Here is a 16,265-nt window from a genome sequence, read left to right on the forward strand (position 1 = left end):
GGATGCCGGAGTGGCGGCGTCTTCTCTGCCGCCGTCGCTGGTTCTCCGCCGGGATCAGGTGGATGGCCGCTGCTCTCCGCCGCTGTTGCTGATGCAGCCCGTCCAGGTTCTCCAGGAGACGTCCCGAGGAGGTTTGTCGCCCCGGCTGGGCGGGAGCCATCAGAGGATGGCGCTAACTGGGTCATCTTTTCCGCAGCTTGTGAGCGTTGGCCCTGACGGGCTTCTTCGCCTGACCGCGCACGGTCAGGGCACTGGGCATTATTGTGGCCCATTTGTTGGCAGTGCCGCAGCAGCTGCCGGTGCTTCTCCGCCACCGGTGGACTACCCCCAGCAAGGGGCAACGGAGTCCAGAGCGGAGTTGCCTGAGCGCCGGGCTCATTCCAGAGCTTCTCCGCCGCTGGTGGACTAACCCCAGCAAGGGGCAACGGAGTCCAGAGCGGAGATGCTTGAGCACCGGGCTCAGGGAGGGGATAAGCGGGTCGGTGCGGTACCGACGCCAGGAACTGGGTCCACTTTGCCGGGAACCACATCTTGCCCAACGCACACACCAGTGCTAGCTCTTTCAGGGAAAATGGACGGGCCACTGCAACGGCCGTTGCCTCTCCTGGGGCAAGACTTCCATGGTTTCCAAGACCACCCGCTCCATCCACAGGTCTCTGCCGTCCCAGAGCTGGGTCCCTTCCCTGCTCTCCGGGCGGTGTGATGGTTACAGCAGCTGCAGCTGTGGATCTTTGCTCAGCCTGCTGGGTTTCATGCTCACCGATTGCTGTCTCTCTCTCAGCCTTGCTGGCTGCTGGTCCCCGTGCCGACTTGATGCACTCCTCCGGTCTCAGTGCCCGGCTCCAGTCAGATGGATGGCCGGCACTTTGGTTCTGGAGGAAATGCTTCTCACAAGTAGGGGAACAGTGAGGAGGTGCCATATCGTTTTATATGTTGTACACTGTGTGTTCAATATCTTTAGTCCCAGGAACTTGCAATTACCATCAAGTTCCCACTGGATCACAGTACCCCGCAGAATACTATAATCCAGGTCCAGTTCAGTCCCGCCAGCTGCCACCAGTTAATTACAAGCTTGTCACGGTAGCTTGTGACAGGCTGTAATTTACACCAAAACTATATATAAATATATATACCTGGGTTTGAACTGGGACGAGACTTAGATTTAACAAATTGTATTTATTCCTTAGGATAGGTGAACACAACAGATATGTACAAATAACAACAAAATATAGACACTTACTTAAAGATTAGGACAGAAGGCCATCAGGATACAGACTTGGCCACTTCTCCCATATTTCAGTTGACATCACAGCAAAACAGGCAGGTCATACAGCAATACCTGCATCATTCCAAGACCTTGCATAAAAAGCACAGGCCTGATGACATGCAGACATGAAGAACAATGAAGAACCATGAAGCACATTTGCATGAAGAACCTGGATAAAAGGGTGGCTCTGACTTATATATCATTTTAACCCTTGTACCCCAGCTTACGGCGCCGTGCCGTCTAGTAAAATCCCCTTTGAAGCTTTTGAAGCTCGGTTTGGGCTTCCAGGGTCCAGTGTGAAAAGTTACACTTACTCTGGTTAATTCCTTTTGTCCGTTGGGCCAAGCATAAGCAATTAGCAACTTAGCCTTTGATGACCAGGCTTGTAAATTCTAGCCTTTCCTGCTCAACACAACAGGGGTTCCTCAGAACTCAACCAAAATTTCATATTTACTGCAAATCACCTCATAACTTGAGTTCAGTCAGACATACAGTCAGGTGAGATATATTAATACAGTCCGTCACACCTGACGCTCGCAGAGAGACCAAACATTACAGTGTAATATGAAAATTAATAGAGATATTAATATCTGACATTTAGCAGCAGTTACATCTACAGTGTTTAGATTCAAAAAGATATGCTAAATCCCACGAATACAAATATGTAATTCTTATCATTTTCAGCCAAGGACATCTCATAATATTCTTATATTTAATAAGGTTACTCCTTTTGATTCCCTTCTTGGGTAGCTCCACCCCTACCCCCATCAACAAAATCTTTTGAAGTAGGCTTGTAGCTTCTCGCATAACCAACTAGGGCAGTTACCTGTTGGCTGCTTCCTGGGTCTTGCATAGCAATTAGGTAATCACTCTCTGTTGATATACAATTCCAGTGAGGAAGCTTGCATATCAAACGTGAATAGACCCATTTGGTCCTGGTACGCATTACAAAGGCAGGCAGAGGTTATTAACATTTGGCCTGTACATTGTAAGACTGCAGAAAGGCATTTTATCAAAAATATATGTCCCCCTTATGACAAAGTTATATTTTTAATACGTGGGTACTTGGGGGGTTCCCCTGAGGCTGCACCCCAAGATTCATGGGCTGGCTGCAAACAGGTCTTAACATACTGTACACTAAAAACCCTTCTGCTTTTCACATTCAACTTCAATTAACCCTTTGAAGTCCAGATTTCCTGAAAAGACACCATACAGTGGAATTGTCTTAAACTGTAGCTCATTAACCCCTTAAGTCCCAGTGGGTGGGTTATGCAGACCCTGACCCAGCAACAATACATTTACACAGGGGAATAAGCATTTTCATGTTATTTAACAAGGGTTAAGTCACAGTTCTGGGCCTCAGCCCAGTTAACCCCTTGTCTCCCTGGCGAGGTTAGAGGGGGCTCTTGGGGGGTAACCCCGTTAATCCCGGGCCAAACCCTCACTATCGTCACATATTGTCACATCTATTCTAGTTAGTTCGGTATCTGTTTCATTTCCCTCCCCCCGTCATCCTAGTTTAAGTTGATGAGGAGGGTGGGGGGGGGGTGAGAGATGATGAGGAGGGTGGGGATTGTGGGAGATGAGGAGGGTATGGAAATGAGAGATGATGATGAGTGTTGGGAGCAATCTTGGCAATGGGGATCTGTAACGGACGTGCTCGCCACAAACCGGGATTGGACCGCGGGGCTGAGGTGGGGATGTGAATACACCGACTTTAGACCACGAAGCCGGTTCAGAATTACGTAGTTCATAGTCAATCGTAGCCGGTTCAGGGTTGGAGAAGGCAGGGTAATTCATGGACAAGCCGGAGTCAGGGTTGGAGACGTCAAAGTAGTCGATATCCAGGCTGGGATTCGGCAACTGGTAGACGGGTGCGAAGCGCTTCAGCGTAGCAGCTAAAGCGCAGGAATGGCCTCTGCGCGAGGAGCGGGAGCGGCCCATGATTAAGGTCTCTGCAAGGGGTGAAAGCAGCAGCTCTCAGGAACAAGGCAAGACTATCACTGGGGATCCAGTGCTTCAGTACAGGAACCAGGAAGCAGACCTCTGCCTGGGGTGAATGCAGCAGGTCTCAGGAACAAGGCAAGGCTAAGGCAGGAATTTTAGTGGCAAACACAATTACATCCAAGGGAATCTTGGTTTATGCTCAGCAATGAGGGAAAGGGAGAGCCCAGTATAAGAACCGCAGATAGCCAATCCCAAGACAGGTGTGTGTGGGAATTCCTCCAATACCAGAGCAGAGAGACAGAGTTGCAGTGATTGCAAGCACAGGTGATAGTGCTTGCAATTCCAAGGGTAGGTCTGCCAGAGAGCTCACCAACTCTGCAAGAGTGAGCTCCAGCCAAAACCAGGAACGGATTCCTTACAGGATCACAGAATCAATGGAAAAAAGAGAAAAAAAAACAGTGCAATATTGCAAGACAAAAAAAATCAAAGTAGGTGAGACTAGGAATTCCAGAAATATATAGCCGGTGCTGCGGTTGTTACATATTAACGAATCATCTCCTCTATAGCTACAACCAATGTCCGTGAGGTACATGAACCAATCAATGGTAATCAATGATGGACTATAGAGGGAATGAAAACCAGCTAGCACCAAACATATTAAGTACTGCAATTAACTCCTAAAAGATCCCCGAATACAAACAAAATAAAAAACATCTATAGTATCAAATGCAACGCTAGACTTATGTAGCACTTGTTTCCAACCCTCCCCCCCTTCCTACGAGAGATCATGTGGCTACCTGGTGTATTCTGGTGCTGCTGAATACCTCTTGGTGTGACAGAGGCTCCGCGATGTTGTGGGGAGACATCAGGTCAGGCTTTCATCTATCTGGTTGTTCTTCCTTCAGTGCAGCGCCTGCATCTCATGCGGAGGATCCTGAGATGGCCAAGGTGGTCTTCACAAGCAACCCTTTCTCTGATCTCAGAATCATACATCACACCAAGGGCAGTACAACGGATCTTTATTTGGTTCACAATGCTCCACAGCATGTACATTCCCTTGAGCAGACCCCTCCCCAGCTCCCTTACCCCCTAACAGGGTAAGGGTTCCCACTCCTATCCAAGAGAAGCTTTGATATGCTCCCTCCACACAGGGAGAGGAACACAGGACTCCCTCTCAGAATCACTTACCCTAAACTTAGAGGAACCCACCCTTCCCCAGAGGAGTGGCTTGTTAGTCGGCCTCCTACCAGGCATAGGCCCTTGTAGTACCAGGCTATTCCGGAACTGTATTAATTAACATTACTAGTCCATAAAGGAATTACTCCCAACACTGCCCGATCTTTAATGGGACTTATGACACTAAGGAGGGCCAGAGAAATTAGTAGTCAGGGACCTTGGCTACACATATATCAATAGTAAATGTAGTGCCTCTTAAGTGAATAGCAACATGTGTTGCATATACTCAAGCAAAGTGGATACTCCGTTACCACCAAATGCCACATACAAAAATGACAGAAGACTATTTGTAATATCAATAAATCAAATACAGGGAAGAAACATACATGTGAAAACAAAAATCCCTTTCCTGCAGATTGACCTAGGGTTTGACTGACAACACCCTACAGGTATTGAAGCTATAAAGGTGCATAGTGACATATTTGGCATATAATCAAGAATGGATACTTACTGTAGTAACTGCCAATTGCCACTTACAGCAATGACAGGAAACTATTTGCTATTTCAATAAATCAAATGCAGTAAGTAATACATGTGAGACAAATGACCTAATTCTACAGATTGCCCTAGGGTATGTGACGACACCCGGCAGGCATTGGAGCTATAAATAACTTCTAAATTCACAGTACAAATAAACATAGTAAAGCAAATTAATAATCCCAATATGGACAGGCATCCGACATGAGCCCATATGAATAAACATAATAACAGAAGTACAATCATGTAACCATAAATCCTAATATTCATATCTAAATATAAGATTAAATAAAATGCAATATTAGTCAAAAAAATATTGAATATATTAAAAATGCAATAATAATTTAATAAAGGCTAAACTAGTACAAATAAATCCATAGATGAATTGAGGAATGTGACTGTAGAGGGAGAGGGGGATTGGCCCGGTATTAAAGCGGTTGCACCCCATATGGCCACCCCCTGACCTCACCCGGGAGGCAAGGGGTTAACTGGACTGCGGTCCAGGAATGTGGTTTTACCTTGCTGCAACATCCAAATGTGCATTCCCCTGTAATAATGTATTGTCACCATTCCAGTGTCTGCACCAACACACACACACACTGGGATCCGTTCGGGAGGAGAAGGGTTAATAGTTAGGAAGTGATTATAGCCCTTTGTTCCATGTTCCCACCTTTTCAGGCTCCATTTTGCAGTTTCCCATAGGTCGCCATTGCAGCTCCATTCAATCCTATGGCTTATCTGGCGGTTTGGGCCCGTTTCCATAGAAGACCAGCAGGTGGCGCCCGAGAGGAGGAGTGGCGGTTCCCCATTGTAAGTCAATGGAGCCATTCATTTCAATGGGATTCCTCGACGCCGACCTCCAGGAACGGGTTGCAGCCATCCAAACCGCAAACCGCAGAAGCGGATACAATATCTGAAAAAGAGCTTTTATCACACTAGTTCAAGTTCAAACGCAATTGAAGTGGGAACCTTAGGTTCTAGGGCACCCAGAAATAAAATTATTTTTGCCCCTAGATCCTAGGAACCCCCACACTCGACCACCACCGGGTCCAAGGATCAAGGACCCCCGTAAAGGGTTGCGCTCGCCAAGAGGGTCGCGCCATTGACTCCAATGGCGGAGGGAAGAGCAGCGCGAGAAAACGGCTATGTCCGAAAGTGTAAAATGTGTAAGCCAATATCTCCGGTTCTGTGAGGACCAGAGGGCTGGGATTTGGGTCGCATATAGTCACTGTTCTGGCATGACTGCATGGCCATTTCCAGCCCTCTCCAATCAACCAGACGGAGTATGGGCAAATGTAAAGAATTGTGGTTTTTCCTATAGACTTCAATGGCGGAGTTGCTCCATTGAAAGACTATAGCGGCGGAGCCCATTGACTTCAACGGTGGAGTTGCTCCATTGAAAGCCTACAGCGGTGGAGCCCGGTGATTTCAATGGGAGAGTGAAAAGCAGAGATTTATTTAAGAGCGGAGAATCCTGCATTAAAGTTAATAAGGGTTTTAAATTGCATTTTTGTATCTCCGGCTCGGCGTGTCGCAGAGAGCTGAAACTTGGCCACCATGGAGAGTCACCTCCGACATGAGGGACTGGCAAGTTTCAGCCCGCTTGGCCCAGCCGAACGGATTATTTTAATATATCTTGATATTGAAAAATGTATTGTATTTCGAAGCGGGGATAAAAGCATTGCAAGGTTTCTGAATCTGTTTAATGTAAATGCTCTGGGGGGCGACCCATTGTCTACAACAGACCCCCTGATCAAAGGTTCAGTCACTCTGGCTGTATGCATTAGGGTGGAGAAACGCAGGGCTTGAGTGGTCTGTAAGTGTGATAATTCACACTTGCAGACAAAGGGTTTCCTGACCAGGTCCAGGTCTGGTAGACATGTAGGCGCCCTGACTTTTGTGTGGGGCTAAGGAAATGAGATCCCCAGGGCCAGAAGTACGCATGATCTATCAATGTTCCCACGTTAGAGATTGGGTGCAGGCAATTGTTCTCCAATGACCTGCACTCAATGATAAGGTATAGGACTGGAATTACATATAAACCAGTGTCAGTCCTATGCTCTTTGTCTTCAATTTTACCAACTACTTGATGCCTTATTGCTGGATGAATTGCTAATCCTGTTTCCTGATTACTTCATCATTCCCCTCCCTAAGTAAGTGTTATTTCTTGCCTGTTATTTGTACTATCTTGTGTGCTCACCTATCTAAGGAATAAACTCTCTTTATTATATCTAAGTCGTGTTCAATTCAAACCAGTTATTTGGTGTATATTATATCCTATCACAAGTTACCGTGACAGTGACATCTTTGGAAAACAGAAAAATGACAAAAGATCCCAGCATTAGAGATTTCAAAACAGGTAAATACAGGGACATATCTAAATGAAAACTGATGTGAATACTAATGTAGCCATGCAGCCCCTGGCTTCTGAATTTCCCTACCCTAGTACGTCAGTTCTAGTAAATTCTGGCAGTGCTAGGATTATGCCTCTTGAACATGTGAGATGGCTAACCAAGAGACACTAAGTAGCCAAGTGCAGGTGCAGGAGCATGGCAGCTGGAGTCACATGTAAGGGGATGGGCTGACTGGGCCTGTGATGTCAGCTGGGTCTGCCCAGATAATGGGGGAAAGGGATTAACCCCTCCCCAGGTATAAAGGGTGAGGGCCCCCTCCCTAGTTTGTTCTGAGAGAGTTCGGAGTGAGTCCTGTTCTGCCTTACCCCTTAGGGGGTGAGGTGTGTCTGAGTACAGAGAGTATCCAGGGTTCTGGCTGCTCTGCCTTTCCCCATAGGAGAGAGGAAAGGATATCACTGGGCCAGAATGCCTTGTGGGGAGAAGGAATATGTATGCTGTAAGGATGTATCTGTGCTGTAAGACCCCAAATAAAAGACAAGTTGCATTGTTGCTGGTACTCCAGAGTACTTCTTGCTAGAAGGAAAGTTCCTGTAGGGATGAATCTCTGCCCCTGGCCGAGCCCTACAAGATGGAGGCGCTGCACCAACCTGAAGAAAAGACCACAGCACTCATAGCATTCAGTTTGAATGGGACTGACAGGGACCCCCGCTGTTAATCCGATGGGCCATTAGTCTGCCTGCAGAAATGTGTGAAATGTTGCAGCATGTACCCACCATGTACCTGGGTCTTTTTGGAGATTGCCCCAGGTTTGTTTTAGAATAATCGTCAGCACTACAGTACATACAAAATTCTTGTCTCACTCACAAGAGTTTGCTGTAAAAAAACCAACGGTGAATATTAGCATCATGGAGTAAGCACTCAGACATCTTATTCACAGTGCAGTGACTCTTTAATTTAAAAAATCCTGTAACTGTAATGGCTACTTCACAGTAGAAAGTTAAACTGACACTACGGCACATTTAGTTCATACAGACTGGCCCCCTGCAGATGCACTTACCAGAACTCCCTCCTACTGTCTCTGTACGGTCTCCCTACCTACCAATTAGACTGTAAGCTCCTCGGAGCAGGGACTCCTCTTCCTTAATGTCTAAAGCACTTATTCCCATGATCTGTTATTTATATTATCTGTTATTTATTGGATTACCACATGTATTACTGCTGTGAAGCGCTATGTACATTAATGGCGCTATATAAATAAAGACATACAATACAATACAATACAGACAAGATACACTGCAATGTTGAGGTCAAATTTTAAAACAAATGTCATTCTTTGTAGTTCACACTAAGGAGGCTGTTAGAACATGGACGTACTGTATGTTGTATGGCATTCTCTTCACATCTCAGGCATGTGGATCAGAGAGACTTATATATTCCGAACTCGCCATTCAAGTCATTTTCGGACAAAATTATTATTATCGTCAATGGGAACTTTTATCTGAAAACGATCTGAACTGCCGCTTATGAATCTATAGAATTAAGCATTAATCTCATCAAATATAGGTCTTCAAAAGGAATTTAAATATGTTATGCTAAGAGAAAAAGGAAAGATGGCTGCCGGCATGGGTTACGGAAGTCAGCAAACAGGCCATTAGTCGGAAAAAAATATAAACAAAAAATATAAACGAAACAGTATTTCCCATAGTTAAAAGATTTACTTTTTTTATATCTCCAAACATGGAAAGAACGTAGTAGGTAGCAGTTAGCAAGTATTATGGATCGCCGGTAAGTGACCAAAACGTATTTAAGGGCCATTGACTTCAATGTTTCTGTGCAATAGTGCCCTGATTGGCACTGTCACAGTTAAATAACCCCCATTGAATGTTATAGCAATCACATGTTACTTGTTTGGTTGCAAAATATAATACTGACTATGTTATCTTTCAACAAGATTTATGGTATATTGTTGTGCATCTTCATTTGTTGTTGTAAAAGTTTATTTTGACCTTTTCAAGTGTACTGCTTAATCTAATCATGCCTTTTGCTGGCATTTGTGCAAAATAAGGGCTACTCCAGAGAGTAGGAGCGGTCCTGTGACGGTCCGGGGACTCCCCAGCTCTCTCCTCCAGCTCCCCCTACAGTCAGCTGGAAGTTGGATCCTGTTGCAGACAGGAGGGAGAGGAGGAGAGAACGCGGCCCCGTCCTCCCCCAAAAGGTGTGGAGCCCAAGGCAACCACCTTGCTTGCCTTGCTCGCCTTGCCATAAGGCTGGCCCTGACTTGGCACACTGATAACTGAATATTCGCCAGAAACCGTGATCCACCTCTTTTAAATTTGGTAGCAAAACAGTGCAGGCAGAAGTACTTTTGGAATGCTGCCAACAGGGACAGAGATTAACTAATATTTTGAAACGTTTAGCAACTGATTTGACAATGGAGTTGCTATTCCTTTGTACACTGTAATCTGCACTACTTTAAACTGTAAGCAGATTTCTGTCACAGGAAAATGCCTCTGAAGAGGGTCAATCAATGAAACGATCATATGCTCATGTCAGAAAGATGGTTCTGTATTCCAAAACTGAACAAACGACTTGACAGAAGGATTTGTAGATCAAGATATTACATGCCCTATGCATGTAGGCAGTGTTAATTCCTTCACAAATAGAGACATCTGTCAAGTAACTTACAAATGAACACAGGCTTTTTTTTTGCAATATACTGTATTACAAAATGGAACAAATGATTTTCACAGGAGTACTTGCAGTACATTGCAGATCAATATACTACATGCATGTAGGTCGTTTGGATTAATTCCACCACTCATACAAAAACCTGTCAAGTCAGTTACAAACCAATGGTCTTGTTTCTCAAGGCTAATGTATTACCTATTAATGCCTAGACAGAGCATGGGAATGTAGACATTACAAGAGAGAAAGGTTGAATGATGAGCAAAGACAGGAGCCTGAAATCAATGGAGTCCTTGGGGAACTATTTATAAAAGACTTTGGGCTACAAAACTGATCCAGTGAACAAAATATTGTTAAAAATTTTTTTATGACGTTTGTTATGTTTGTTGTTGGTGGGGTTGTATTTAATGTTAACCCCTTTAATGCTGCAGGGACTTGCGAGACATTTCCTTGAAATGCTCTGGAATTGAGGAGTGAAATCCCTTTGCTGCCACAGGGCGCCATAATGAAACGTGTGATATAAAAGTATGACATTTGGACGCAGAGTTTTGGTGATTGCAGTGAGTGACTACTGAGCAACGCCTCCGTTATTACCAAACATTGGCATGTAAATTAGGTCAGTAATACGGGGTGTGGTGGTGCATATATAATTCGTAATCCCACCTAGAACAAGAGTGAGTTATTGACAGTCGCATTTTTAATAAAAGTAGGTGATTGGTTTAAAGAAACAACAAGAAACACAACGGACAAGTAGAAGTATTTTGAGTATTTTTACGCTTTAAATGTTTCCAAGAAGGTGGGTGATGATATTTATATAACCACTTTTGTGATCAGAGTGTTGTGGATTCTGGAATGTACAGGTAATTGTCATTTAAAAAAAAAAGTAATTACAATACATTGTTAGCCCAAAAAATAAATGCGTAGTATAATAAGTGTAGCCCTGTTTCCCTCTCTCTCAGGAAGATCTACAGCTGGCTATTGCTGTCTGTGGTGCAATCATACCTGTGAGGGTCCAGGAGAGCTGAGTGTCCGCGGTGTTGTGGGGTAACAGAACAGGCTTTTGGTCATCTTTAGGTTTCTCTCATCAGGGTATCAGCGCCTCCATCTCCGGTTGGTTCCAGGGTTCCCACAGACAGTCTACACCAGAGCAGACTTCTTTTACACCCCTGCCCAATAGACTGTAGACTCAGGCAGAGTTATACAAAAAGGGATGCTTTATTTAGCAGCCACTGCTGGTGTATTACAGCGGATGCAGATGGATTGAGATGGGTTCCAGACCTCTGGATGATGCTTGGCCCTCTGATAATATTGAGGCCTCTGATCTCTATTTCAGTCTGCCCAGGAGGGACTGCCTGGCATGTTTCACCCCCAGCCAGGAGGAGACAACACAAACCTACTCTCCCCAGGAGGGCTGGAAGAGAACTCTATATAATTTAGCACTTCCGCTCTGAGACACCAGAAGGGGAGGGCACAAGATCTGCACCGTTATTGGCAATACACAAGTGTCACCACCACTCCTGCCACCCAGAGAGTCAGCATGAGGGGGGGTAAATGCCCCTAGGATAGCCAGCCACAGCCTATAGCTACCAAGGACTTACATGACAGGGGGCATAGAGGCAGTCTGGACCAGCCATGGCTACATAAGTATCTGAAACAAATCACTTTCACAGGATTAGGTGAGAAAGAAAACATATTCAGTTTTGATACGACAGAAATATCTATAAGAGTCTCATTTTAAGGGTGATGGAATCTTTCTAAAGAAACCAAGAATATTCATTAGTTGCATTTGGTGTGATTATTTTCCGACTATATGAAGCTGCCTCTTTCATAATAAAGCTCAAAGTGCAGGATAGTTTTACAAGAACTTTCTTCCCCTATGTCTTAAAGTCTTTTTGTGGTGTATTGTAAACATAAGTAAAATATGAAACTGTTTAGTTTGTGTGACTATTTTTAAATGCAAAACTTTGCTTCCTATATAACCTTAGGCTGCGCTTATAGTGATGCAACGTCGTGGCAAAACAAATGTATTGCCGCCGTCACGTGCGCTTATAGTAAGTGACGGAACGATTGGTCGTGATCGCTAGAAGTCATCTCTATTTGATTGTCTAGCAACCGTCGCCTCGCCGGCACTATAAGCGCAGCCTTAGTCTTTGCTCTGAGATTGCTAATATTGTCTGAATACGGGGTGTAGTTGCTAAATCTGTGATTACAATATATCAAATTCAATATACTAAATAAGTCAAAAAAGCAAATAAACAAGTTGTTTGCCCTTTGTACTGTTATGTTTTTAGATTGGAAAATAACACCAAAGAATGTGCTGTATTTTTGTTAATCCTCACAGAATGTTACATTAGATGTTCTGTGCCATAACTAAATGCCAAAGGCTTTCAGACAACATCAATATTATGCCGGGCACAATGCACTCCACTGTGTTAGTGCCAAACACTTCTTGCGGATCGCTGCTCACGTATTGTGCCAATCTTGAGCAAGACCAGGAAGCTTTTTAATAAGCTCACAAACCATGTTCCGGAGTCAGACTTTAAAATGTCCTTTACAAACAGTGCTTAAAATAAGAACCGTCTTTACTCTGGCACATCCATTTCATTTAAAAAAAAAAAAAAAACATGAGAAGTATCTCGTGATTTATTATTGTTTGGCTCATACTGTCAAAAAATGGTCAACAATTTGCCAAAAGCTAGAATTACTGTATATAATTACCTTTTTATCAACTTTCTGGTGATTCTTTTTTACTGCCACCTTGTGTACACAGAATAAAACGACATAAAGGCCTATTTATCAAGGGTCAAAAATAGCTTCTGGCACGTGAAATGTTTTACGTGGTACTTCAGTTCAGATTTACTTTTTTTCATTGTAACATAATACTACTGTACCTCAAAAATAAATCAATAGCCTTCCCCACTACATTATGTCTTTTCAGTAATAAATCATTGTTAAAGGTTTTTTTAAAGGTTTTGTTTTATTTAGAATGTTTATTTATACACAGATTTATTTATTGGATATATTCATACCTAGAAGGCTTTTGTACTCTTATAGAAAACGTACCGCTGATGTTTTGGCCACATTCTGCTACATTTAAATCCAAAGGCATCACAGAACACACTTTATTTTTTGTTAGGTTTCAGTCTTCAAAGTTTTTTTAACAATTGAATCATGTTTGGTGGGTAAAATGATGACACCTTAGGAGATAATGATTGTCTTATTCTATAGAATTTGACATCACATTATCAGCATTACCAGATACTTTGTATGCAAGGTAAAAATAAATAGTAAAAATAGTAAAAAAATAAACGTAGCGTCTCGTTGTCATGGCAACGTGGCTTCATTTGACACTACGCGGCCATTTTCACAAGAGATGCAGGGGGCGACATTGAAATTTGACAAAGAGATGCAGGAAAATGCTGGGAGAAGCCGCAGCACCCCGACGCAGGTAGTACTCGACAGAGGGCAAAATGCACTTGCCCCAGGGGTGGGGGGGGGGGGGGGTTTGAGTGCATTTGCTGAGCGCTATATATACAGTATATATATTTTATTTTATTTATTTATTTATAAAATGTTTTACCAGGAAGAATACATTGAGAGTTACCTCTCGTTTTCAAGTATGTCCTGGACATAGTTAATGTCAAATAATACATGGTTACAAATACAGTTACATAAATGAACAGGGTATACATTATATACAATACATTGCATGCACAGTTAGAGGAGATGTATATTATAGGCGTATGTAACAGTTACCGTCCAGATTAAAATGTGAGACAACCTTAGATTTGAAAGAGAAAAAAAGCTGTATAGTGCTCAAAAAAAGATCAGTAGCTGGTATAAGCATTCACTATAATCCATTATTAATCCATTAGGTAGTAATCCTACTTGTTTAGATTTGAAAGAAATTAAATTGGTGGTGGATGTGAGAGTCTCCGGTAGGTTGTTCCAGTTTTGGGGTACACGGTAAGAGAATGAGGAACGGCCGGATACTTTGTTGAGCCTTGGGACCATGAACAGTCTTTTGGAGTCTGATCTCAGCTGATAAGTGCTGCATGTGGTAGGGGTGAGGAGCTTGTTCAGATAGGCGGGTAGCTTGCCCAGAAAGTATTTGAAGGCAAGACAGGAAAGGTGAACTTTGCGCCTAGACTCAAGTGATGAGCAATCTAGTTCTTTGAGCATTTCGCAGTGATGTGTGTTGTAGTTGCATTGGAAAACGAAACGACAAATTGAATTGTAGAGGGTGTCCAGTTTGCTAAGGTGGATTTGGGGTGCCGAGCCATTTACTATGCCTCCATAGTCGATAATTGGTATTAGCATCTGCTGTGCGATACGCTTTCTGACCAGCAGGCTTAGGGAGGATTTGTTCCTGTAAAGTATACCTAGTTTGGCATAGGTTTTTGATGTCAGGGTATCAATATGCATTTCGAATGTTAAGTGGGAGTCAAACCATATGCCCAGGTATTTAAAACTAGTGACAGGTGTTAGGGTGGTGTTAGCGTTGGTTCTGATCTGGAGCTCAGTCACTGGAAGCTTTAAAAATTTAGTCTTTGTCCCAAATACCATTGTTACAGTCTTGTCAGTGTTTAAAAACAGTTTGTTTTGTGAGATCCAGTTTTCGAGTCTCAAAAAGACTGAAGTATGTGTTCAAGGTCAGAGAGGCTATGGCTCTATATATATATATGTAACCCTGGTCTCAAGCAGCTCCTTGAGACCCCCCTCCCCTGGAGCAGCTTGAGCGCGGGTGCCGAACGACCCGACGGCTGCTTCCAAGGGTGGGGGCTGGAGCAGGGAGCAGCGCGGCTTCTCCTGCCTGCGGCCGGTTGCCGGGGACGCGATCGGGCCGTTGCTAAGGCCGCGATCGCATCTCTAAGGTCCCGGCGGCCGCAGAGCAGGGCGCCGCCATTGCGGAGAGACTCGCGCATGCGCAGTAGGTCCCCGGCGGCCCAGTTAGCTCGCGCATGCGCAGGGAGGCTGCGAGAGGCAGGGAAGAGTCGCGCGAGGGCAGAGACAGAGCAGGAAACAGTGAGGCGGCCATTGGTAGTTCGCGCATGCGCAGGAGAAGCGCGCACGCGGCCCCAACGCTATAGCAGCCCCCTGGGAACTACAATTCCCAGGAGGCATAGGGAGACAGGCACCAGGTGCCTGATAGTGGCCAATCGGGCTGGAGGATTCTCAGCCCGGGAGAATAGATACATTTCCCGGGCTTTGGTCACGTCAGTTGGAGCAGCGGAGCTGAAGGGGAAGGAAGGATGCAGGGAGTGAGTGCAGCTCCTGCATCCAGATAGGTACCCACACCCTCCAGGTAGGCCCCAACTCCCCACCAGGTTAGTGGGTAACTCAAAAGGGACGGCCCTAGATAGGGAGGTCACCCTTAGTGTGTGTAAGGTGCAGGTTTGGCAGTGCCACAGCGGGTAGTGCTGTGCGCACTGGCAAATAGGCACAGCGTGTGTGCAGTGGGTTATTGCTGCGGGTTCCAGGTTGCTGTGTTGAGTGTTGCATGTGACGCTGCATGTACTGAGTGCAGTGTGTGTGCAGCGTGTGTTACTGTCTGCAGGCTGACTGTGAGAGCTGTGTGTCGGCTGCAGGCGCGTTAGGATTAGTGAGTTAGCTAGGGGTTAGTGAGGTTTCTGGACTTGGGTAGCTAGGGGAGAGGGGCAGGTTATTACTCCGCAGGCCCTAGGAGTTTTCCCCAAGCCACCCCAGGTTGCGGTTCATCAGGGACAGGCCCTAGGTTAGGGTTCCTGTCACTTTAGGGATAGATAGGGATAGCGGCGGTTGCTGTTCCCGGAAAGCGGTTGGACCCACGTTGGGGTCCACAGAGACTGTGTTCCCGAGGGGACCGCTCTAGCGGTCCACAAGTGCAGGAGTTCGGTTGGAGGAGTCCTCGCCGATTGACCCTTTGAGAAGAGTGTTGCAGGCCCGAGCATCGGAGTGCTCGGAAGGTACCTCTGTATTATATGTGCACCAACAGGCCTATTAATTTAGTGACTGCGCAGTCACCCACGATCTCCGTAGGAGTACGGGATATTGGGTGGGGGTTACAGGACACTGGGTGGGAACACCAGACATTGGGCAGAAGGTGCTCCAGTATTGCATAAGGTTATGATGTTGTGTAATGTCTTATATGTTCATAAGTAAAGTCCTTAGTTATTATATAATCACTGTGAGTGTGGTTTCTGATTGGGTTCCTATGTAGGGTCATTCTACATTTCCATAGAATCCTACATAGGTGGAGGCGCTGTAAAAGAAGATCCGTTCCAGAGGATTCACCCCAGGCTCTCATTAGCGGAGGCTCA

At 44.9% G+C, this 16,265-nt stretch overlaps 1 long non-coding RNA gene across 1 annotated transcript in view; it reads left to right on the top strand.

Moving 5' to 3' along the window:
* Positions 1–12,826, top strand: part of LOC142488612 (uncharacterized) — a 45,417-nt gene extending 32,591 nt beyond the window's left edge. The window contains exon 3 of the long non-coding RNA XR_012799532.1: positions 10,926–12,826. This is a non-coding gene — a long non-coding RNA (uncharacterized LOC142488612). The remainder of the gene's footprint in view (positions 1–10,925) is intronic.
* Positions 12,827–16,265: the final 3,439 nt, after the last annotated feature.

Source organism: Ascaphus truei, chromosome 2 (genome assembly GCF_040206685.1).
Source record: "Ascaphus truei isolate aAscTru1 chromosome 2, aAscTru1.hap1, whole genome shotgun sequence".
Classification (NCBI taxonomy): Eukaryota; Metazoa; Chordata; class Amphibia; order Anura; family Ascaphidae; genus Ascaphus; species Ascaphus truei.